The following is a 26,827-nucleotide window of genomic DNA, read 5'->3' on the forward strand; positions in this document are numbered from 1 at the left end:
GCATACACTGATTTTCATGCAGTCGTTACAGAAAATACAAGGACTAGTCATAATCTAGCACCACATCTATATGTAATTCAATAGTGGAAGAACACACAGAAATACTATGACAAGGGCAATGATGACTGAGAAACCTTTATTCAGCCCACTTTTGAAGAGATCAAAGATATACAGTACATGTATTTCCAATGGGAAACGGCATGGTGTCTGAAAAGTCTAAACTCTCAAACAACTAAGTATTGCTTAGAATCTTCTTGGATTTTTTCCCTAGTTTTGTGACCTCTAGGAAACCCTGTAAACTCTGAATAAAATTAATACTTCAAAGACACAGCTGCATTCCCACATTATTGCCAAACTATTTATAATAGCCAAGAGATGGAAAGAACCCATGTGTCCACCCACTGATCAATGGGTAGAGCAAATATGTTACATGCACATGAATACTATTCAGTATTCAAAAGATTAAATCCTGTGATTTGTTACAACATGGATAGAACTAGAGATCATTATGTTAAGTGGAATTGGAAAGCACAGATCGACAAGTACCTTGTGATCTCACTCATGTGGAATCTGAAAAGGTTGATTTCATAGGAGTTGAGAGTAGAATGATGCTAAAGGCTAGAGAGGGACTGGGGAGGGGTGGGGGTCTGGGGGGAGCTGGTTAGCAGGTTATGAGTTATAATTAGGTAGGAGAAAGAAGTTCTGGTGTTCTGTTGCACAGGAGGATGACTATAGATAACAATAATGTCCTGTGACTTTTTTAAAAGCTAGAAGAGAAAATTGTGAATGTTTTCACCATAAAGAAATGATAAACATTTGAAAAGATTGATATGTTAGCCTTGATTGGAACATTACACAATGTATGCATGGGTTGAATGATCACACAGTACTCCATAAAGATGTATAATTTTTAATGTAATGGTCAAATTTTTAAACTTTTTTAAACAAAAAATTTAAAAAAAACACACTTTTAATTTGTTCATCTGAAAAACAAAATTTAACTACTTTCCACCGTTGCCTTGAGAACTTGATGATAATCATGTATGGCATCCAGATTTTCTGGGTCTCATGCATTATTATAAACCACATGAGGTTCACTACGAAGTAATATGGCTTAGGTGAGATGGGATAAAGTATGGCATTTAGGTGACAATTTGGACTGGTCATCTAGAATTCTGTTAGGTGAAGATTTCCACTTACTACTGGCTTGCTTTGTTTCAACTGAAGAAATGGTGAAAGTGGCCAAAAAGCACTTGATGAGATGAGGGTTTATAATAAGTAGGATATTTTATTATTAATTTCCCTCAAGAACAGACACTAACATGCCATGTAATTTAGCTATGTCCATCACTTATTCAGATGTAAAAATTCAAATTTTTCATAGGTGGCTATTTTCACCTAAGAGAATTCTAGATGATGGAACCAAACTGTCACATAATTGCCATCCTTTATGCCATATCACCTAACTGTGTTTATTTACAGCAAACCTCTCAGTGAGCAGATAGCAATACACTGGGTCCTGAAAAGCTTGCTTCTAGATATCAACTGCATATGTGTATGTTTATAGATTTCACCCTGGGGAGAAAATACAAATACTCATCTTGTACCTATGTTTTACAAGAACAAGTTCTATGGTAACTTCTACATTCATTATTAGCAAAGGTTGTATTTAAGATTCCTGTGTCTACTGCTTAATAACACACAAATTAGTCTCGATAGAATTAGCTGTAATTAAGGACATTGTGAAATATGGTGGGGCAAACAGAATTACACTGTATTACTTTATTAATAATATTCTTTAACTACACTGTAAATTGCTATTAGGCCTGCATATTACTGCCTGGATATGGAAATAGTCTTTTGCTATGCTAATCTAACACAATTTTCTTTTAAATGTAAACAAATTATACTCTATTAATATGCTGTTCTACTTGCATAGTTAATTATTGTAACAGTAAGGAATAAAATTGTTCTGCTTTCTCTGTTTCTGATGGAAAAAGGGCTACATAAATAGTTTAATAGGGAACTAATTATGCAAAAAATTTAGATGCCTAAAATGTGTTTGTAATTACATTAAAATGGTCTTCTGTTCAAATATTGGAAAGCCTGCTAATTGGAGGCTAGCTGAAAATTTAAATATTGTGAATCAATGATTTTAATACAGTACATGTTTAGCTGTGTTTCTGTTCATATTTGTCTTGACAATGAAGAGAATATTTAACAGTGTTTAATAAGAGTGGCTCTGAGTTTCATACCAATGAAGTTAGTCTATGACAGACTAGAATTTTAAGCATGTATTTTATAGCATTAACTTTAATTTGCTCAAGAGAAACGGGCAACTTCGGACTTAGTAACAAGAAAAATAAAAGTATACTGCATGAAGAAGAAGCTGATGTGAAAAGAAATTCTGATGTAGACCAAATCAATGAATCCTGGAAAATACCCCATGACAGGCAACCTGGACTTGATACGGCTGTAAATTGCTAAATTGTTTTAGATAAATAAACACATGTAGCAGATCACCTGCCTATTCTCCAAGGATTTCCAAGTGCTTCACCTTACCCAGACATAATTAAGGGGTATTAAAGACATAATGCCTTGCTCTGAATGATTCTTGTGGCATTCAAGCTTTTATTTTGATGCGGAAGTGAGGTTCTTAACTGAAGAAAAATACACTGCTAAAATAATCCCACTCTTTTGGAGAGAATTTCAACAACCTGTCCTGAATTTTAAAGTATTTTGGAAAAAAAAAAGAAGGGCAAACTGTTCATTATAATTTTTACAACAATACAAATGAAAGTGCTGCATATGTAACCAGGATTAATCGTACAGATAATTGGGAGCTCAGAAATAACTCTATAATTTAAAATTCTTGCTTCTTAACAGAGTTGTTGTGAGGATCAAGAGAACATACTTGAAAGTGTGTTGAAGGCTATGATACGCCCAAGGAAAGTAGCAAAATAATCACCATGGTTATTTACAATACTAAGATGAGACGTTAATTTGTCCTACAATGTTATCCTTGCTGATAAGTCCTTTCAACCAGACTTCTACAGCCCTCATACCTTGAGGATGCAAGGCAGTGTTTAGGTTTGAGCTCTGGAACTTAACAACCAGAGTATGAATCCTAACTCTACCTCTTAGGGCCTGACATTCTCACGGATGCTGCTCTGGGGATCTGTTTTAAGATTTAGAGAAGGCAATGGACACAACTCATCTATTGACTTATTTCACACAAAGCGTTGCCAATTCTTTCACTTAAGGCATATCTTTTTGTTAATTTTTAAAGAGAAAAAAACACTGCAAAAATTCTCTCCCAGCTGCTTTCAAGAACACTCACCGTGTATGGAGCAAACTCCAACGTCTAAGTCTGGTACTGAAGAGTGTCCGTCCTCTTCGCACTCCCTATCTCACCTCTATGTGAGCTCTGTGCTCTACACAGAGGAAAGGATTCCATCTTTCCCCAGAATGTCGTTCCTCTTCCTACATATGGGTCGTTGTCCTCACTGTAATGCCTCCTCCTCTCCCTATTGGAGTTCCTTACAACACTCTCTCAAATCCTCTTCCTCTAAGGCCTTCATGAAACACTCCAATACTCAGACTTCTCCCTCACTTTGAATTCACTGACACATAATGTCTGTACCTTTCCCTTGACACTTGACTGTCATCTTGCTTGTATTCTGCTTTCTTAGTGTTGTGTACACTTTAACTCAGTAATAGGCTCCTCCAGGGTTTCACACATAACTGTGTTTCTAGCATGCACTAAAACCTCTCGAACATAGGTTTTATATAGATTCTTGCTGTTCCATGAGGCGCAAGCATGTGGTGTTCCAAGACTTTGTGGGGCTGTTTTTAAGTCAGGTTAGCCAGCTTACCCTAAATAACCCATTTAAGAGAAACAGAGGGTCTGAGCCTTCAGGTCCTTTCTGTTCTGTTACCAGTACGGTGGGCAGTTTTGTTTCTCTGAGAAAGCATCTTGGATTATGGTAGAATTTAACAGTTCATAGCAAATGTTTTGATGAAATGGTACTTTGTCTAATTCTTTCCTGCTGTTACATGACAACCACCCACCCATCAACTTCTGTGTGTGCAGAGAAAACACTTTGTATGTACACTGGAGCTGGACAGAAGACACATATCTGAAACTCCCAATCTTGTTTGTTCTCTATACCATTTCTCATATCTCTTCCCCAAGTTCAAATTTTAAAATGTATGACTGCTACTTACTGTAAAGTTTTAACTTATTTATTTATTTGAAAAGCAGCAAGACAGAGATCTTTCACTGGTTCACAGCCCATGTGCACACAAGAGCTGGGAATGAACTGGGCTAAAGCCAAGAGCCTGGAACTTCAGCTTGGTCTCCCAAGTGCATGACAGGGACCCACCTATCTGGGCCATTATCTGCTGCCTAGCAGGATTCACACAAGCAAGAAACTGGAATCAAAAGCAGAGCCAGGGGTCAAACCTGGGCACACCAATATAGGATGTGAGCATTCCAAGTGGCATCTTAACTGCTGCACCAAATGTCTGTCCCTGTAACTGTTTGTTTGGGTGTTTATTATGTCTCATGAAAATTAAATGATTTTCTCATTGTTGATGATGAAGAAAAATCATACACTGACTCGATACCTCCCAGTGGGATTTTAGTGATCACATCTACCTTTTCCAAAATGTCACCAGGAACTCAATACCAGTGTAAAGTCATATATTGGCTGATGCAATCATCCATTAATGTATTGCCTTTTATCTTTTCACAACTATTAATGAGCAGTGAAATGCCAACCTGGTGGAAACAGAGGGAGAAGAAAGAGCTGCAAAGACACCGCTCATTCAAAACTGAAGAAGCAGCTCATGAATAATGCAGAGCTATACGCATACAAATTGCCAGGAGAAGTCATTTCTATTTTTCTTTGATATTTCCATTAGTTCTCTCTATACCATTCAGAAGGCTTCTATTTCCTAGGCCAAGAGTGTACAGTGTGTATCTACATGACCACTCATGTGTATGAAGAATAGCTAAATTCTCTTCATTAAGTGGTATAACAAATATAGCAGAAATATAGCAGGATACTTGCCCTAAACTAAAATTCTCATAACAGAGATGGGGCATATTGTTGTCCACCCACAGCCTTTCTTCTTTGACATCTGCTTTGTTCCCCACTGCAGAAACCTGGAAGAACCTTGTTCAATGTATTGTCACAGAGAGAACCCAAGGGTACACACAATGGAAAGTAGGTCACAAGAAGAAGCAAAGCTCACTAATTTCTTCTTTCCTTTTTCAATTGACATATGTGTGTGTGTGTGTGTGTGTGTGTGTGTGTGTGTATGGTGCTTTCTTGATCTTTTCCACTGATTTCATTATATCTATCTATCTGATCATATGTATATGTGTGTATAGACAGATTGATATAGATAATGACCATTTAAAAAATCACAAACTGTGTGCCAGACCAGTCCATTTTCACTACTTCTGATCTCCTAGCATAACTCAGACAGAATATTCAAATCTAAGAAGGGTTTAGCTCAAGGCACATGTTGTTACTGGTAACTCACAGTATTAAGGTAACCCTATATATTGACAACTGCCATATGTTACATGCATAGATACATGTGCAGACAGTGAGAATGTTTTTTAGAAAACTCATTCCTTTCAATAAAAAAGGTATCCCCTGGAGCATATCACCAAAGCTTTAGGCTATGGATTACTCTCTAACTTTCTGAGTTTTATTTCTGGCTTCACAGGAATTACAGGGAAACCAACTTGTAAAAGTTCTCAGGAAACAAAGAACGGGCACTTACTGAAAAGTCCCAATGAAATGAGATCTATCAGTAAAAGCCCAAAGGTGAGCCACTTGAAGATCTACATTTCAGAGTTAAAAAATGTATATTTTGTGTTCATTTTTGACAAAATATCCCTTGTTGCCAACTGTTAATACAGAAACACCACTAGTAAAACAAAATAAAAAAGTAATAATTTATATGTATAAGGCTCTTCAAAAATTTCATGAAAATGTATATGATGAAAGCACTATTCATGGATTCAGATATTTTTTGAAACCCAAACACATTTTAATTTCATTTTTTCCACAAACATTGGAAGTCCCCGTGTGTGTGTGTGTGTGCGCGCACACACACACAGAGAAAGAAGGATTAAGGTTCATTAGTAGGCTGTGATTTTTTTCTTCACATCCTCTTCAAAAGCTAAGACCTTAGGTTATATAAGCTCTGTCAGAAGATGGAGTGGATTCACAATTCTCAGCCCAGTGAGACAATGCAAAACCCTATCAGCAGCTCCACTTATTCTGTCTGAGGAATGATTAACTGTTTTTGGAAAGAGAACACCACTTTCTCACAAGACCTGGAAGGCCATTTAACACCTTCTTGGTTTGCCCCAGGGATGGAAAGAGAACACATTGAAACTCTGGGAAAATTCATGGAGGAGAATTGTTGTTTGGCTTTTTGAAAAAGCAAAACCTTGGTGAGTGTCTCAGGAAAGATGACAGTGAGCAGTGTAAATGAAGACGTGAAAGACTCCAATCAGAAATTCCAACCTTTTCAGGAAGTCTCTGTCTGAAAGGACCATTACTGCAATGAAGGTAGAAGACTGTGTTGATTTCCTCAATGAAACTGAGACAACACAGAGCCTGAGCAAAGGAGGTTAAGATAAGGACGCTTTGCTTGACCTCGATTCCAAAGGACAAAGTGTGCAGACACAACCAGTGCATGCTGAGCTGTCCATGAGAGAACTGGCTTCTTTGAGACCAAGGTGCTTTATCCTACACATTCTTGAATACAAATGTTTTTCCAAAAGTTCATGGAAAAACATGTATTATGAAGAAAACTGTATGGATCTTAAAGATATTGTGTATGGAAATGAACTTATCTTTTAACTCCATTTTTCCAGAGACTTTCTGAAGTACCCCAGTATTCATAAGAATATGAATGTTTTTATACTAGTCTAAACTCCACTGTGGTTTCTTGGTCAGTGTGCTTTATGTTGATAGCTAGAATAAAGGGTGATTGTAAGGATAACAACAGCTGTGTCTGGCTGAAGTGGTCTCTTCCATTCTTTGTCACAAAGGAAGTGATTCCTTCCCTTCCTCACGCCATCCCATCTTATCTGCAGGCTTCTTCTTTCTTTTTGAGTCCCAGAAAACTCTATCAGGATCACCCTTCCAGACGCATGGGCCCTGATCTAAACTCCTTCACCATTTTCACACAGTCCCCTCTGCTTTCTCTCTCCTTTCTCACATGAACACACTTTTGAGTCATAGGGGCCCTAAGGAATTGTAGTTCCCAGGCCTAAGATGTCCTGAAAATTCTTGGCCATTCCCTACACATATTATACAACAGCAGAATCAGGGAAGGCATGTCCTAAGCCAAGAATGACCAAAAAGTCAGTTTATGTTAGCTGTGATAATTCAGAAAGCAAAGTGCTTCGTAGTACTTTGCTTCTTTCTAATATTTAGACAAGGTCGTAGTCAAAGTGGAAGTTCCCTCCTCCCTTCAGAGAAAGGTACCTCCTTCTTTGATGACCTGTTCTTTCCACTGGGATCTCACTCGCGGAGATCTTTCATTTAGGTGCTTTTTTTTTCCCCCCAGAGTGTCTTGGTTTTCCATGCCTGAAATACTCTCATGGGCTTTCCAGCCAGATCCGCATGCCTTAAGGGCTGATTCTGAGGCCAGAGTGCTGTTTAGGACATCTGCCATTCTATGGGTCTGCTGTGTATCTCACTTCCCATGTTGGATCGTTCTCTCCCTTTTTTATTCTATCATATCAGAATAACTGAGCTTCATTCCTGGCTCCAACTCCTGACTCCAGCTTCTTACTAATGCAGACTGAGAGGCAGAAGTGATGGCTAAGTAGTTGGTTTCCTGTGACTCACAAGGGAGACCTGGATTGAATTCCTGGCTCCCATCTTACAGCTCATTAGGCATCAAGGACACCTTTCTCTCCCTCTCCCTCTCCCTCTCCCTCTCCTGCTCTCTCTCAAATTTTTAAAACTTTTAAAGTAAATATGCAAGGGACCAAAACTACAAATAATCTATAGCAATTATCTCTTTATATGATTTATGTAATTTTTATATTTCTATTTAACTCCCAGCTAAGGAACCAGCCCTAGAGTACTGTATTGGTCAGCTTTCATTATTTAACTAAAATGTCTGGGAGAAGATAAGTTACAAAGGAAAAGTTTCACTTTCCCTGACAGATTTGGAGGCCCAAAGTCTAACATCCTATAGTCTCATTAGTCTGACATCTGGGGGAAGCTTTATAAGGCAAGGATCACATGGTGATCCAAGAAGAAAGAAGGGAGAGAGAGAGAGAGAGAGAACACAAAAGAGAGAGAGAGAAGCACAGCCAGGGCACCAGGGCATACTCAGCTTTTTTAACCACCCCCCTCAAGAGAACTACCTGTAAGGGTTCATTTCCAAAGACTAAAGACCTCCCACTGGGCTTACCTCATAGATGCCATAACTAGGTCAAGTCTCCACCCTTAATTCATTAACCACTAACATAAGACTTTGGAAAACAAGCTCCAAATACATGGAGTTTTGGTGGATACCCAAACTATCATCCAAACTATAATGCGCACTGGGAAAATAAATTTGTGTAACATCTTTTAAAATTTTTCTTTTTGGTAAAAATCCCAGAATAATCTTAAGGATTGTCTTAGTGTTTCTTTCTTCTGGAAAATTTAATAGAACCTTGACGATCATGAGGACAAGGGAGTAATAAGAAAAATCAGTGCCTGCATGAGGGATTAGGTGGGAGAGGTACATTGAGTGAGGTCCAACTGTGGCCAACCCTGAATGAGTTTTTATAAAAAACCATCAGTGTAGGCCGGCTCTGTGGCTCACTTGGCTAATCCTCCGCCTGCAGCACCAGCACCCCAGATTCTAGTCCTGGTTGGGGTGCCAGATACTGTCCCAGTTGCTCCTCTTCCAGTCCAGCTCTCTGCTGTGGGCCAGGAAGGCAGTGGAGCATGATGGTCCAAGTGCTTGGGCCCTGCACCTGCATGGGAGACCAGGAAGAAGCACCTGGCTCCTGGCTTCGGATTGGTGCAGCGCACCTGCCGTAGTGGCCATCTGGGGGGTGAACCAATGGAAAAGGAAGACCTTTCTCTCTGTCTGTTACTCTCAGTCTAACTCTGCTTGTTAAAAAAAAAAAATCAGTGTATATGTGTGTGTGTGTGTGTGTGCGTATATATTTGAGGAGATGGTTAACTCTGGCTACAAATTCTTAATCATATTCATGTAGAATGTTTATATTATAGAATCCTACATTTCATTTCTGTGAATGTTAAAATATAGTCAGTGATGTACATTTTAACAAGAAGACACTGAAAAATGAGCAAACTGAGACTTTTCCTCAAAGTATCACCCTTTCACACTTTATCAGTTCTTTCTTTGTTATGTTTTCTATCATCCATGTCACCTTTACAAGGACAATTGCTATTTATCATCATATTCCTTTTAATTAAGTAGGTTTTCCCTGAATTCCCACTCTAAGATAGGTAGCCAAGTTATTTGTTCCCACCTTACTCTGGAATTCCTTCCCCAACATTCATCCCAGATCACGTTATTTGTTTAAGTGTCTTTCCCCATAGTCTAAGTTCCAAGGGCCAAAAACATATCTGTCTTGTGAACTGTGGCATCTCTAGAAATCTCCATAATATTTTCAATTACTCAAATATTTACGTTACAGAAAAATTTATCAGGCCATTTAAGAGAAGTACATTCCCAATAACTTGATGATTAAAAGTATAATGAAAGCTATATTTTCAAATTTCCCAGAAATATCATGTAGGTGAATGCAACAAATTTGAACTCTTGATTTATTCAACATCTTTGCTTTCACTATCAATTTTTGTTTTATGTTCCAGTCTTCTCATTCTTTTCTTCCTTCGGTAACTCCATTTCCATAGCAGTCAGTGTCCTCTTACTCTAAGGCCACAGCAACCATGTAGGGAAACTGGATGATCACAGTCACAACAACAATTATTGCGCAATAACTGCATTTCTTCTTGAAGAGCTCACAACTGTTCCCTGTCCAGGCCAGGTACAACATCCCCAACATTGTTTATCTGAAACAAGATCATGTCATGCCTACCAATTCCAAAGCAAACATCCAAGTACATTACTGCTACATTTCAGAAGTCTCTAGAGCATCATTTTAACCACTTACTATTGCTGGAATTTTGGGGTTCCCAAATGATCCAATGTTAGTGTGCTATCGTTGTTGTCATCTTAACTGGGTTAATAATTCCCCAAAGTCTTGAATGTTAAAAGAAAAAGTTGCTCGATTTCTGAGCAATGATTTTCAAGAATTTTTTTTAACAAAAGACTGAGAAAAAAATTCTGAAAGCATGATTTCTGAAGTGCCTCAGAGAGGTGGGAATTGTGGTACTGTGAGTTAATCTGCTGCTTGCGATGACTGCATTCCATATTAAGGTACTGGTTTTAGTCCTGGCTCCTTCAGTTCCAAACCAGCTCCCTGCTAATGCACCTAGGAAAGCAAAAGATGATGGACCAACTGCTTGTCACCCACATGGGATACTTGGATGGGGTTCCTGGCTTCTGTCTTCAGCTTGGTCCAGCCATGGCATTTGCACGCATTTGAGGAGTGAACTAGTGGACATAGACTCTCTCTCTCTCTCTCTCTCTCTTTCTCTCTCCCTCTGCCTCTCACATAAAGAAAAAAATTAATATGAAAGCAATGAAGAGCCCCAGTGCAAGCTGAAATAACCCTGTCTTGATAAAGCCTGAGTGATTCATTAACGATTCAAATGATCAACCAACCAAAAACAGAGACAAAATACATCCATGATAATTGTTTTCTTGAATCAAGATCATCTAGAGAGAGAGAAAAAAAAAAAAACAGCTGATGTATAAAATGTAGGATACACTTTATAATTAGACTTTAGGGGGTACAAAACCTACGGAAGTAACTTGTACCAAAAATTATCATTGTTGATCTTACTTGCTATGTATTCTACTAGGTAATGGAAAAATATATATACACATATATGGGTTCCCTAGTAGGCTGGCTATTTGACAGTTTTTAAGTTGCATTTATTTTTGAAAATTGGAGAGTATTAGATTAAAAACATTAAAAGGCAAATCACAACCAACATGAATATGATATATACACATATGTATATATGGCAAAGAATATCATATGTATGAGTTTTATCTAGAATATGTAATATATATTTATGTACAAATATATCAATAATTCCTAAAATTTTGTGCTAAAATAGTTGATACTAAAAAATTTTAAAAATAAATTTTAGAAATGAAGAAAATATTCAAACAGGCACTTTACCAAAGAAGATATTTGAATGGCTCACAAACATCTGAAAAGGCATTTCAAATCAAGAATTGCAAATTAAAACCACAAAGAAGTTTCTGCACAGCAAAGGAAGCACTCAACCAAGTAAAGAGGCAACCGACAAAATGGGAAAAAAAATTTGTAAATTATACACCTAATAAAAGATTAAGATGCAGAACATATGAGGAGCTCAAGAAACTCAACACGAAAGCAAACAATCCTGTTGAGACATGGGCTAAAGAAATGAGCAGAAATTTTCAAAGGATGAAATACAAATGGCCAATAGACACATGAAAGATGCTCAGGACCACTAGTCATCAGGGAAATGCAAATCAAAACCACAAAGAGGTTTTACCTCACCCCAGTTAGAATAGCTCTTATACAGAAATACAAAGTAACAAATGCTGGTGAGTATGTGAAGGAAAAGGGACCTGAATACACTGGTGGTAGAGATGTAAACTAGTACAACCATTATGGAAGACAGTATGGAGATTCTTCAGAAATCTGAAAATAGATCTACTGTATGACCAAGTCATTCCACTCCTGAGAATTTACCAAAGAAAATGAAATTAGCACATGAGAGAATTATCTGTGCCCCCATGTTTATAGCAGCTTAATTTACAATAGCTAAGATGTGGAATCAACCCAGATGCCTAGATTAAAAAATGCAATGAAATACTACTTAGCCATAAAAAGAATGAAATCCTGTCTTTCACAACAAAATGGATACAACTGGAACCCATAATGCTTAGTGAATATGCCAGTCCCCAAAAGACAAATACAATTTGTTCTCCCTTATTTATGGTAACTAATATAAAGAGTATAAAAATGTAATGTATATGAGTGAAACTAACATCTTGAGATTTGATTATTGTTTATAGCTGTTATGTATACTCCTGAGGAATACTGTCTTTCTATTTACTATTTGTTGAATTCTGTATTTTTTGGAGGATTAAGCTTGTGATTATAAATAAATTGAAAGTAAGAAAAATAAAAAAGTAGTAGAGAAAGTGGGAGGATGGGAGGGTAGGGAGTATCATTATGTTCTTAAAACTGTATATATGAAATACAGGAAACCTTTTCCACTTATATAAATTAAAAAATCCATAATGAGGCATTACCACACACATAGTGGGATGCTGTTGTAAACAAGAACAGAACCAAGTGCTGGTATGCATGAGAAACTCTCATATGCTCTCAGTAAAAGTGGAAAATGGTACAACCACTTTGGAAAATTGCTTGGTAGTTTCTAATAAAGTTAAATTTAAGTACACATTCCATTCTAGGTATGTCAACAAAAATTAATAAATGTATATGCCTAGAAAGACTTGAACAAGAATGTTCTGAGCAGAATTATTCATAGCAGCCTAAAACTGCAGCATCAATAAACTTCTGTCAATAGGAGAGTGGACTTGAATGATATTCACACTGTTGTGCATCTCAGAAGCTCATTCTGACTTGTTGGCAGTTATCAATAGCTCATTCTTTTTTGTTCCTGCATAGTGATATATTGCACAATTATAATAAAAATGCTACTGACATACTTCTCTGTGGGGAGCAACTGGGACTAGACTGTTACTCGAATTAAGACTTATTCTATGCATCTGCTCTCCCACAATATGGCGCTGGGAGAGGAGGAAACAGCTTCTACCCAGCTGCCTCTCACCAACTTGACAAGCTGCAGGAGCTGCTCCTGATTGGAGGAGAGCAGCGTACTCGGCGTGTGGGTAGCAGAGTTGGGATTGGTGGAAGAGGACTATAAAGGAGGAGAGAGACAACATGCACCAGGAACACCTGAGGAACATCTGAGCAGCCCCCGAGAGAGCCGGCCAGTGGTGTGCCGCTCCCCGGCGGAAGTGGGGAAAGTGGCAGGGGGAACCACCCTTCCACAGAGGTGGAAGGGACGGTAGCCAACCCGGGAAGAACCAGCAGCAAACCCGGGAAGGGCCGAGCAGACAAAAGAACAGCGCAGGGTCTAGTGTCGTTCCTCCATGAAGAGGGGGAGCAACATAATGGTGCCGTGACTCGGATATGAAGCCTAGGCAGGGTTTAGTGTCGTTCCTCCGTGAAGAGGGGGAGCGACACTTCTCAAACTCCAAATAGCTACCAAACCCTGTATTAATATCCTAGGTTTGCTACTATAATTTGTAACTTTCTTTGGTAATTGAAAAATGGCATTGATAATAGCACTAATATCTTTCCTATGTGATACCAAAAGTCCTTAGGATCTACATGGAAGACCCGTATGTCTTTTTCATTAGTTGCATTACTATGATGAGTCAACAGAATTATGATATATTTTAATACCCAAAATTCCAGTTGTTTCTGACCCAGGTAAGACATAGCAGAACTCACAAAACTAAAAATTGTGAGTTAAGGTGATCATTTTTAACGATCATTAAATTGAGAATCAGAGTGATCATCTCTTAGTAATCATTTTTAATCAATAGCCCATAAAATTAACAAATATTGCAAACAGGTTAACTACCCTTAAAGATTTCTTGAAAATTATAATGGAACTGTTTAAATGTCCCTGCAAAGTCCTCTCTATTTCTCTGATAGGTGTCCACATTCTACTAATGACCATATTTATAGTCTGAAGATAAATAAGACTGTAGTCCTCTTCAATACCTTTATTTAATTCTATTTACCTTAAGACTGATAAAAATAAATACTAAGAAACATTTCATTTATTTTTGCCTTCTAGGTAGCAAGCTTGATGCCACTCAGTCAATGACACAACACTGCTTTTCCACACCCCAAACCAGTCACATGCAGTTCAGTCATTCACACGTTGCACTTGGGCCATTTTGTGGCTGTTAATTTTGAATACACTTCACTTATTTCCTTTGCCATTTCTGTATTTGTCATCTGTGTTGTTTCAATTGAATTACACAATTCATGAGTGCTAGGTTACATGTTCTTTGTTTTGTTGGAAAGAAAATAACCCATCACATATGGAATAGGAGCTCAATATTAATTGATAACAGTGATTATCTTAATTATAATTTATATACCATGAAAACTGATTTAGGAGATCAATATTATATTCATTAATTAGGGCTGTCCTAGTCTATGGAACCGATAAAGTAGTCACTCAGTGGGAGAGAAGTATTAAGACCTTTTTGTTAACAGTTTGGAAAATAATCAAGGATGTAAATATAAATTCCAAAATACCTATAAACAAAGCCTTGTTGTATAGCTAGTATTTGGTATCCAAAATAGAGTTAGAAGTCTTTCACCAAAACATTCTCTATTGAAATGACTCATGGGATAGTGAACCCCATAAACTTACCTTTAAGCAAATCCTTATGTTAACCCCTTAAGTTAACTTCTTATCTGACATTCTCAGGTTAGTGTGAATTACCTCAATTAAAGAATGTTCTATGGATGGGTGTTTACCAGTTATGATGCCATTTAGATACCCAAGGTCCCACAGCTCCACATTGGAGTACCTGAGTTCAATTCCTCCCAACAGCTTCCTGCTACCACAGGTCTTGGGAGGTAGCAATGATGGCTCAGATAGCTGAGTCCCTGCCACCTACATGGAAAACCTGGATCAAGTTTCCAGCCATCAAACTGTGGGTGGTTGTTGGCATTTGGGGAATGAACCAGTAAATGGGAGTTCCCTCTTTTTCTCTCTCTGTCATCTCTCTTGTTCCCTATGCCTCTAAAATAAACAAAGTTTGGTACCAGTGTTGCGGCATAGCAGGTTAAGCTGCTGCAGGTGATGCCAGCATCCCACGTGAGCACCAGTTTGAGTCCATGCTGCTCTGCTTCCGATCCAGTTCCCTGCTAATGTGCCTGGGAAAGCAAAGGAAGGGAGCTCAAGTGCTTGGGCCCAACCACCCATATGGAAGACCCAGATGGAGTTCCAGGCTCCTGGCTTTGGCTTGGCCCAGCTCGGGCCATTGTATCATCTGGGGAGTGAACCAGCTGATGGAGGATCTCATTCTTTGTGTGTATGTGTGTGTGTCCTCTCTCTCTCTCTTCCTCTCCCTCTCTCTCTCTGTAACTCTGCCTTTCAAATAAATAAATAAATCTTTTTTTTTAAATGTTCCCTAAATATTACATGAGAAAAATTCTTGCCATCAGCGTTCTAGCTTGGACACAGAAGAGGGGAAAGAGGAACCAGAGCCAACAAGTGACTTTTGAGTGAAGTGGGTCTGGGTGCACAGGTTTGTGGAAATCTCACAGCAACAAGGAGCCAGCATGGGGGCTCATTTCCTGAGGGAGGAGCTGACACCAAGAGGGAGGTGGGGAAGAGTCCCAGGACACAAGGATATCTTGGGATATATTTTAAGTTGAAAGACCAGAACAAAGGATAGTGCCTGTGGTGCTAATTATTTTTTTTCATGTTTTCATACACAGAGAATTCTTAGAAATAGAAATGTAAATACTTGGTCTTATTGGAGAACAAAAAGACAAAAATGTTTCTGAAGTTAATTGGGCACTGTGAATGAAAAAACTGGAAATGTACATTTATTTCGATGTAGATATGCAAATGTTAGGATTTTCTCCTGAGAAAATAACCAAGCAAATATATCAAATTGTTATATATTCACAAAAAATAAAGCTGCAGTGTTATTCATGATATCAAAAAGATTAAATGACCTGAATATTTATTAGTAGAGAATTGGTTGAATAAATATCAAATTTCCAAATAGCCATACCCACTAAATAATCAAATATCCAAATACTCATACCCACTAAAAAGGATGGTGTTGTTCTGTATTTATTGACATGGAAATAAATGTTCCTGATATTTTCAGTGAAGAGAACATATTTACAAAGTAGCATGTAGAGTGGGATCCAGAAATTTACATATGTATAGACAACAAAAGGCTTGAAAAATATCCACTCCTGAGTGATTATAACTGAAATGGTATTGGCTATTTTTTTTGTTTTTGGATGTTTTTCATCCTTTCCTTCATAATAGGAAATATAGACACCAAAATAAATATTAATTGTTGCAGTTAAAAACATAAAAATCAGAATATCTTAACTCCATACTCCAAATGTGGTAGGAACTGAATTATCTACAGGTTAGTTGTTTGGCTTTTTTTTTTTTTTTAAGATTTATTTATTTATTTGAAAGCAGAGTTACAGAGAGAGAGGGAGACACACACACACACACACAGAGAGAGAGAGAGAGAGACTGGGAGAGATCTTCCATCTGATGGTTCATTCCCCAAATGGTCCATCCAGGTCTGGGCCAGGTTGAAGCCAGAAGCCAAATGCTTCATCCAAGTCTCCCTCCTGACTGGCTGGAGCTATCCTCTGCTGTTTTCTCAGGCGCATTAACAGGGAGCTGGATCAGAAGTGGAGCAGCTGGGACTTGAGACAGCACCCACATGGAATGCCAACATCACAGGTGGTGGCTTAACATACAGCACCACACTGCTGGCCCCAGTTTTTTTTCTTGCTGTTTGTTTTTGATAGATTGACCCATGGCAAAGGTGGTGATAAATGGATGCAGGCATGAAGTTGAAGGAGTTACAGAGAGTGATGCAGTTAAATCCTAAATCTGATTCTATTTAGATGGTGGCAGCAAAAGGATTCGTATTCTGCCTTCTTTAATTGCTATGAAGATATTTACATTGTGGAGCTCCAGTTACTCTCTTCAATTTGCTTCAGAGTGACAGCACACCACAGTTTATAAGCACTGTCCTACATCCCGCTGGAGGCCCCCAACAATCCTGTGTGAGTCTCGCAATTACTGCTCTCTATTCAGATAGACACTGAAGTAGAGAGGAAAGAGTGATAGATCAAAAGTCACGGATTTTGTACACTGATGAAAGCAAGGCCAGCAGCTATAATAAATAAGCAACAGCATTGCAGTAACTTTATACAACAATTCTTACCTTTTGACAGTCTTACAACCCCATACAGGTGTTTCCGGTTGGTGGGGGTCATCTATGAGGTGATTCAGGACCTGTGCTCCATGGATCTGTGGTTTCACCTTCCTCTCATCTTCAACATCCTGCGAACACATGGGGGAAGCAGGAATGGAAAAGACATTCATGCTTGAGCTCCTCAATGCACAGATGATCTATATGGCTTCTGCTGATAGTCTATGGCTAGAACAAGTCACGTGCACCCAACCTGGATGCAAGAGGTTGATACCCAGAAATGTACTTGCATCTGCCTGAGGAAATGTTTGTCAATGCAACTCCCTTCTAGAGAAAAAGGAGCCTATGTGCCACAAGAGAGTAAGTAGAACCCCCAGGTCTCAGAAACAGATATGTGGCTAAATCCAGTGCCTTTGCTATGGCAACACACTACCTGAGTTCAGAGGCGCCTCATCCTATCCCACAGGGTTTGAGCTGCTTTGAGCCTGACTTGGGCACTAGATAATTCTGGAAAGTTGATTGTCCATGATGAGATGAGACACGGAACTGAAGCCCTAGCCCTGCCATATCTGAGTGAATGATCCAGAGTAAATCATAAATTCTTGCTTCATCTCATTTTTCCGAAACATGGATACAACCTTTCCTATTCAGACTACAGGATTCTATTATTATTTTTCCCTAAGATACTCAGATCATCCTGTTACAGAATTTCATGTTGTAAGAGCCCCTTACCAATAAGCAGCAGCTAGTAAAATCACATGCCCTTAGTATAATTCATGCACTGGTAAAAAATAAATAACTAAAAGAGAGTACTTAACTAGCTTGGGCAACAGCTCAATTCCCATTAGGCCACGGGAAATATTGGATGAGGCATGAGGAAATTGCCCATTCTTGGGGCTATCTCCATAGACCTCCAACCAAGAGTTCAGGGGCTCCTCCAGTCCTAACTAGTTACTATCTGAAAATGCCTGTTGTCTCTGCAATCGTAACAAGTGAATTCCAGTCACAGTCCCCTAGCAGAGTGTGTCTAGAAATGCTTGTCTGAATCTGGAAGTGGCTATTAAGCTGGAAGTGGTTAGAGGTGATGGAAAAGGGAGAGAACACTGAAAAAAAAAAAAAAAAAGAGAGAGAGAGAGAGAGAGAAAACCCTAACACTTAGCAACACTTTGGAAAGTGGAGCAACAAATACTAGAAGACTTAGTGAGTGTGTAACATTGTTTGAACTCCAATATTTTCTTCATGACCCATAAATCCACAATCACCACTCCACCATGAACATCTCCCTTCTTATCCTCTCTTCTATTCAGGAAAGATTCAAAGAGAATTAACATCAGGAACTCCCAATAGCTCTCATAACACTTTTTTATACTTGCTTCTGATAATTTTAAGAAACAGTATAAATAATATTTAAAATGATGAACTTTCCTAGAAACTGTTCCCCATCCCATTTTCTTATTTTCTTCCTCAGAGACAAACACTAATCAAACCTGAATAACCTGAAAATCTGATAAATACCAATATGGTATTCAAATTTTCCATATATAAAGGGTGTGTAACAATATATGTCACCTTTGTTTTTTTGTGTGTTGTCACACAAAATGTATCACATTCTATATATAAATATATATTAATCTATATATTATACTATATATCTATTATTCTTTTCTTTTTTAATTAAAATTTTTAAACTTATTTATTGCAGGATAATAATCTAACACACTTATTTAAAAACCTTTCAAACTTTTCTTTGTATAAATACACCAAGTTTTAAACTCATTCCCCCTATGTACACCACAAGTAACATATAATTCCTTCTGCAAAAGTATGAGAATTTCTGTGATTACATATAGGAATGGGTCAGGTATGGCATTCTCTTCACCTTCACTAGTTATTGACAAGCTTCTCTCAAAATTGGTTTTGACAAGTTCTAAAAACTCCTGCTCCTTTAGTTATTTGTCAAATATCTTCTTTCTAATGTGATTTTATTTGAGTTTGCTTATCAATAATTCCTAGTGTGATGAACATGTTCTCAGGTATATATTGACCATCTGAGCTACTTATTCTGTGAATAGCATGTGCACATGATTTGCCCATTTTTATATTGCACTGTCTCTTTTTACTGAGTTGTAGGACAGTATTGCATGTCTTACACAGGTAATACATATCTCTTGTTACCTGTTGAGTTGCAAACATCTTCCTTCAGTGTTTGTTTTTTATTGTTTTTATAATTTTATTTAAATTTTAGTATAACAACAGTCGTAAATAATTTCCTTTATGATTTATGCTTTTTGTGTCTTGTTTAAGGAAGATAAGTTGCACTCACAAAGATACTTTCCTAATTTTTCCACATAGCTTAGTTTTCTTTAATATTCACACACTTAACCCTTCCTTTCCCCTGGATCTAATTTTTAAGCATTAGTGTGATTAGGAATCGAATTTCATGGAAAACTAATTGTTCCAGACAAGATAGTTTCTCTATATTACTCTTCTTCAGAATGCAATAATTTTTCATAGCTCTTTGTGTGTGTGTGTTTTTTTTTTTTTTTTTTTGACAGGCAGAGTGGAAAGAGAGAGACAGAAAGGTCTTCCTTTTTCATTGATTCACCCTCCAATGGTCGCTGCGCACCACGCTGATCCGAAGCCAGGAGCCAGGTGCTTCTCCTGGTCTCCCATGCAGGTGCAGGGCCCAAGGACTTGGGCCATCCTCCACTCCCCTCCAAGGCCACAGCAGAGAGCTGGACTGGAAGAGGGGCAACCAGGACAGAATCCGGCACCCCGACTGGGACTAGAACCCGGTGTGCTTGTGCCGCAGGCAGAGGATTAGCCTATTGAGGCATGGTGCTGGCCGACATCTCATTTTTAATTGTATTAGATCTAGTTATTTCATGTAGAGATAAGCACAACTCAGTTTTATATATTTCAATGTCTTATCCAATGAACTTTCTGAATTCTCCTATTAGTTATAATTGGTGAATAAATTTCTTATATTTTTATTTTCTTTCTTTAGTACAATTATATTTTCTAAAACAAGGACAGTTTTGACTAGTCCTTTCTTTTGATGTTTATTCCTACCCATATAATACTGCAGTATATTGATGATGGGTATCTATTCTCACCTTCTTCCTAAATAAATGGAATGTCAGTTATGCACATTCTGACATAGTATTTAAGCTGCCAGTTAGGACAACCGTGTCCCCCACTGGAATACCTGGGTTCAATTTCCAGCTCTGGTTCCTAATTCTAGATTCTTGTTATTGTGGGTCCTGGGAGGCAGCATGATGGATTCATGTCATCCATATGGGAGACCTGCACTGATTTCCCAGATCCTGGCTTTGGCCCTCTGACTATTGTAGGCATTTGAGGAGTGAACTAGCTGATGGGAGCTTGCTCGCTCTTGCTCTCTCTCTCTCTCTCTCTCTCTCTCTCTCTTTCCCCACTCCTCACTATGTGTCTATCTCTCTCATTCTGCATTTCTCAAATATTTTTAAGGTTTACTTATTTATTTAATAGGCAGAGTTACAGAGAGGCAGAGGGAGGGAGAGAGAAGTCTTCCATTCACTGGTTTACTCTTCAGATGGTTACAACAGCTGGAGCTGTGCTTATCCGAAGCCAGAAGCCAGGAGCTTCCTCTGGATCTCCCATGAGGGTACAGGGGCCCAAGTACTTGGGCCATATTCTACTGCTTTCCCAGGCCTTAGCAGAGAACTGGATCAGAAGTGGAACAGCCAGGACTCAAACAGGCACCCATATGGGATGGCACTGCAGGCATTGGCTTTACCCACTATGCCATAGCGCCAGCCTCACAGATACGTTTTTTTTTTAAAGATTTATTTATTTGTTTGTTCATTTATTTTAATGGAAGAGCAACAGAGAGAGAGAGAGAGAGAGAGAGAGAGAAGAAATCTTCCATGCACTGGTTCAATCCCCAGTTGGCTGCAACAGCAAGGTCTAGACCAGGCCAAAGTCAAGAGCCAGAAACTCCATCCTGGTCTCTCTCCCACATGGGTATCAGGGGCCCAAGTACTTGAGCCATCTTTTGTTGTTTTCCCAGGCTCCATAGCAGGGAGCTGGATAGGAAGCAGAGCAGCAAGGAATCAACCTCACATTCTGATATGGGATGCTAGTGTCACAGCATTGGTTTACTCACTGTGCACAACACTGGTCCCCAATAAGTTCTGTTTTAAGTGGAATTCTTCTAGTGGTTCACTGATATATGATGCTTGCTCTTCTATTCCTAATTTTCTCTGAGTTTTGTATTTTGCTATTGTTTTGAAATCGTTAACAAATGTAGAATTTTATCAGTTTTATCTGCATTTCTTAAGGGAATCACACTATCACTGTTCATTTGCTAGTATGAACTATATTAATATATTTTATGATGTTGAATTATTATTGAATTATTCATGTTTACGTTTCTAAAAACACACTAGTAAAGGGTAGTTTTATGTTGTTTTATTTAGAATTAATGCAACAATGTTCGTGTGGTTAACCTGCAATTCTTTCTTTTTCTTTTTCAAGGGTTTTACCAACAGTTTTTCTACCTTTTATACATCATGAAATACAAATGGAGAGACATGATATTCTTATTTTTTAAAGCTTTGTTGCTGGGATCTGAGTTATTACTTACTGTTAGCATCTAAACCACCAATTATCCATTTCTAGATATTTTCACATTTAGTTTTTTCTTTTATTTTAGTTGCTATATTTTTATTTCCAGCATCTCTACTTTTGCATATCTTCCTGTCCTTGATTCAACCCTGCCTGCCTGTTTCATAATCTTTTTCTTTTAAATGAATATAATCTTCATTTATCTCTTTGAATATTCTAAAAATTCTCATTTTAGTCTTTTTCTGACTATGCCATTAAATTAATTCTTATTCTGCTTGTTGATTTTATTGATTATTTTATTTGGCATTAAATTGCCTTCTCTTATCTTTGGTTTTTTTTCTTCCACATGATTTTTCTGTTTCCTTTCTGTTCCTATCTCCCGTTCTCTCCTTATTTGTCTTCCTAGGCTCTCCTTCCCAGTCTTAATTTTTGAGATTGATATCAAGTCAAGGTCTAGGTCATATTAGAATGTGTTCTACCTGCTCTATTGTGACCTAACAGATGTAACAAATCCAGTCATCACATGAGTTGGCTGAGCTTCTTGTGTTTTTGTCTGAGAATCTGCCTGTGCTCACAGAGCCCTATAAAGCTACAATGTTAGGCAGTGAGTCAGCAATAACTTTCTTCAACTTCATTTGGTAAGCTTATCTCAGTTCTTGGCTTCAAGCTCTAAGCTTGGCTAGGTATGTCCTCTGTCTTGGTGGCATAGGCAGAGTTGCCACTGCCTGCTTCCAGAGTAGGAATGTCTGCACATGCATCCCTGATGACACTTTAGGATCCCGTTTTATTTATGAGCCACAAATATGTTTGCCCCATTTTGGAACTATCTATATAATTTTCCAATTTCATCTGTAGTCGCCATTGGTTTAAAACAGGAGGCTTTTTAAAGTATAAATTGGGGGGTCAGTGCTGAGCATAGCAGGTTTTAGCCCCGGCCTGCAGCACTGGCATCCCTTATGGGCACTGGTTCGAGTCCTGCTGCTCCACTTCCAATCCAGCTCTCTGCTATAGCCTGGGAAAGCAGTGAGAGATGGCCCAGGTCTTTGGACCCCTGCACCTGTGTGGGAGACCCAGAAGAAGCTCCTGGCTCCTGACTTCAGCTTGGCCCAGCTCCAGCCATTGTGGCCATTTGGGGAGAGAACCGGCAGATGGAAGACCTCTCTCACTCACTCTCTGCCTCTGCCTCTACCTCTCTGTAACTCTGCCTTTCAAATAAATAAAGAAATCTTTGAGAAAAAAATAAAGTATAAATTGACAGGAATTTTTTACAAAATTGCTGAAAATTTGTTTCTTAAATGTGGTTTTCATTTTCTTTCTAATGTCTAGTGAGAGGTATGCATGCTATTGATCTTCTTAAGGCCATAATAGAAAAATGGATGAATGAATGAATGAATGAATGAGGAAGAGAGAAAGAAATGAAATAGCATGAATAATTTAAAGACAATATCAAAGAGGATTAAATTATTAAAACAATAATCTGAAAATTCGAAGTTCACAAGTGGAGTAGGTTTGAGGTAACATCCTATCAGGAATGCAGTCCTCTCTCTCAAAGGTTCTCGTAACTCATTCTTTCTCTGATCCACAGTTTCAGAACACCTACTACTGCGTTAAAGCAATGGCTTCCCACAGCTCCAATAGTCAGCTAGGTGAGTCTCCTTGAACAAAACCATGTTACACAGTCATTCCTACACAAAGGACTAACAAGAGAGATGGGATTATCCTTACACCAACTTGGCCCATCCTTTTAAGCAAGGTCAGTTCCCCTAAACACATTGCTATCTCTCATTGAGAGAGAAGTTATAGGATTGATACTACAGAGTCAGTGACAATGTCCCTTTTAGCAGGTAATTGACATCTACTTTAATGCTAGTACATAAATTACTCTTCTGGTTAAGAAAGAGGTTGACTATAGGTTTCATTAGTATGTTCAAGAAATATGTTTTTAAAATTTTGGTTTACTTATAAAGTGGTAACTGATGGAGAGACTATTGCTTAAAATAAATAAAATTATTTTATACACTTGATTTTTTTAAATTACTTTCTGTGGGGGGCCAGTGTTGTGGCACAGCAGGTAAAGCCGCCACCTGTGACACTGGCATCCTATGTGGGCACTGGTTCAAGTCCCACTGCTCCACTTCTGATCCAGCTTCCTGCTAATGCACCTGGGAAAGCAGCAGCGGACAATCCAGGAGCTTGGTTCCCTGCACCCATGTGGGAGACTCAGATAATGTCCTGGCTCCTGGCTTTACTTCACCCAGCCCCAGGGGTTGCGATCATTTGGGGAGTGAACCAGCAGTTAGAAATCTCTCTATATACATATAATTCTGCCTTTTAAATAAATAAAATATATCTTTAAAAAAATTCCTTTCCAAACATTTTAAGGAAGGCTAAAGTAATCCTACAAATCAGACACCATTCTTTTTTACATTATTTATTTATTTCCACTTTATTTGAAAGACAGAAAGACATCTTTCATTCACTGGTTTACTGCCTAAACTCCCTCAACAGCCAGAACTGGACCAGGTGAAAGCCAGATGTCCAGAACTCAATCCACATTCCCTCATCAGTGGCAGGGACCCAAGTTCTTTAGCCATCATCTGCTGCCTCCTATGGTGTACATTAGGCAAAATCTGGATCCAAAAGGAAGGAGCCAGGGCTCAAACCAGACATTCTGATATGGGATATTAGTATCACAAGCAGCATCATAAATGCTACACCAAACACCCACCCCTATTGCTACTCTTCTTATTTTACAAGTGAACACTGAGCTAATCAGATAGTAAGTGCCAAGTATTGAGGGAAGATAGATCACTGTTTGGCAAATATCCACTTTCTCCTTGTACCTTCATTGAGGAGTATAATGCCTGCTCCTTTGATTCTGAGCCTGGAATTATGACTTAATTTATCCAATGAGATACTAACAGACAAGTGAACAGAGTTGAAATATGCTTATAGTTTGCTCTTTTGTACTTCTACCATCAGTAAGAAAACAGCATCCTCAAGATAGCCCATAAGGAACAGAAACGTGGAAGACACGTGGAAGAGATGTGGGCTGACTTGCCACTTGGTGCCAACACCAGTGAAGCTTAGTCTAGGTTGGTAAAATGCTTGAAGTTTGACCAAACTCAGGTGCATAAGCAAGGAGTGGTTGTTGTTTTAATCCACTGCTTTTGGAGGTTTTTTTCTGTAGCAGTATTGGGGTAACATTTAACGGATTCACAAAGGAAGACAAAATGGAAAGAAAACTGACCAAAAAAAAGAAGGAAATATCTTAAATTGAGATAAATATTTGAACTGCTCTTGGTCATTCATCCAGGGTAGAGCCAAATCCCAATCTAATTCCCCTGCTCCCAGATCCTTTGGCTTTTCTAAGACACACATGCTCTCTGTAGCAATAGAAATGATACAGGCAGTTTCCTATTTGTCCATGGTGCTGTAATTGCGCTGGGTAATTCTCTCAGTCACATTATCATATGGTCATAACTCTTCATTCCAGTACATTGATTTTATCAATGAGAGATATGATGCAGTAACTGAACATGAGAGAAATAGGTAATAACTATATACCACTTGAAAAACCTTTGTCTTAACAGGTCTTCAAAGAAGGAGGTACCTTTCTCTGAAGGGAGGAGAGAACCTCCACTTTGACTATGACCTTGTCTAAACAAGATAAGAATCGGAGAACTCAGAGGGCTTCCGTAGCCTTGGAAACTCATGACTGGAGCATAGGGAGATTACTGATGCCATAGACAGGAGTGTCAATTGGTAAAGTCAACAACAGGAGTCACTGTGCACTTACTCCTCATGTAGGATCTCTGTCCTTAATGTGCTGTGCATTGAGATTTAATGCTATAACGAGTACTCAAACAATATATTTCACTTTGTGTTTCTATGGGGGTGCAAACTGTTGAAATCTTTACTTAATGCATACTAAACTGATCCTCTGTAAAAAAAAAAAAAAAAAAAAAAAAAAGAAACTATCAACTCCCAACTTGACTCTCACTGGGATTAAACATGACAATAGGTCTGATCTGATTTCATCATCATTTCACTTTACGTTTCTGTGTGGGAACAAACTGTTGAAATCCTTACTTAATGTATACTAAGCTGATCTTCTGTATATTAAGATAATCGAAAATGAATCTTGATGTGAATGGAAGGGGAGAGGGAGTGGGAAAGGGGAGGGTTGTGGGTGGGAGGGACGGTATGGGGGGGAAGCCATTGTAATCCATAAGTCGTACTTTGGAAATTTATATTCATTAAATAAAAGTTAAAAAAAAAAAAAAGAAAAACCTTTGTCTTATTACGTAACATTCATCTGTTTATTAAAGAGTTGTTTTGTCCAATATGGCAGTCAGTAGTTATATGTAACTGTTTAAATTTAAATTTAATAAAATTTGAAATGCAGTTCTATGGGGCATGCATTTGGCTAAATGGTTAACACTCCAGTTAAGATGCCCCCTCATAGGCCGGCGCCGCAGCTCAATAGGCTAATCCTCCACCTGCGGAGCCAGCACACTGGGTTCTAGTCCCAGTCGGGGCAGCAAATTCTGTCCCGGTTGCCCCTCTTCCAGGCCAGCTCTCTGCTGTGGCCCGGGAGTGCAGTGGAGGATGGCCTAAGTCCTTGGGCCCTGCACCCCATGGGAGACCAGGAGAAGCACCTGGCTCCTGCCTTCGGATCAGTGCGGGACGCTGGCCGCAGCGGCCATTGGAGGGTGAACCAACGGTAAAGAAAGACCTTTCTCCCTGTCTCTCTCTCTCTCTCTCACTCTCCACTCTGCCTGTCAAAAAATAAAAATAAAAATAAAAAAAGATGCTACCTCATGTACCCGTTTTCAAGACATAGGTCAGACTCCTGCCTCCAACTTCCCACTAATGCAGATCCTGGGAGGCAGCAATGATGACTCAAGTGGTTGGGTTCCTGCCTTCCATGTGAGATGCCTGGACTGAGAGAGACCTTGGGTCCCACCTTTGGTCCAGGCCACCTCCAGCTCTTGCAGGCATTTGGGAAGTGAATCAGCAGATGGGCGCACTT

At 38.7% G+C, this 26,827-nt stretch overlaps 1 long non-coding RNA gene across 4 annotated transcripts in view; it reads right to left on the reverse strand.

The window, feature by feature from the left end:
* The window catches only part of LOC103349348 (uncharacterized), a 402,935-nt gene that overhangs the window by 201,049 nt on the left and 175,059 nt on the right, over window positions 1-26,827 (reverse strand). For all 4 annotated transcript variants that reach the window (XR_007921451.2, XR_007921454.2, XR_007921453.2 and 1 more), the window contains exon 3: window positions 17,197-17,315. This is a non-coding gene — a long non-coding RNA (uncharacterized lncRNA). The remainder of the gene's footprint in view (window positions 1-17,196; window positions 17,316-26,827) is intronic.

Source organism: Oryctolagus cuniculus, chromosome 10 (genome assembly GCF_964237555.1).
Source record: "Oryctolagus cuniculus chromosome 10, mOryCun1.1, whole genome shotgun sequence".
NCBI classification, from domain to species: Eukaryota; Metazoa; Chordata; class Mammalia; order Lagomorpha; family Leporidae; genus Oryctolagus; species Oryctolagus cuniculus.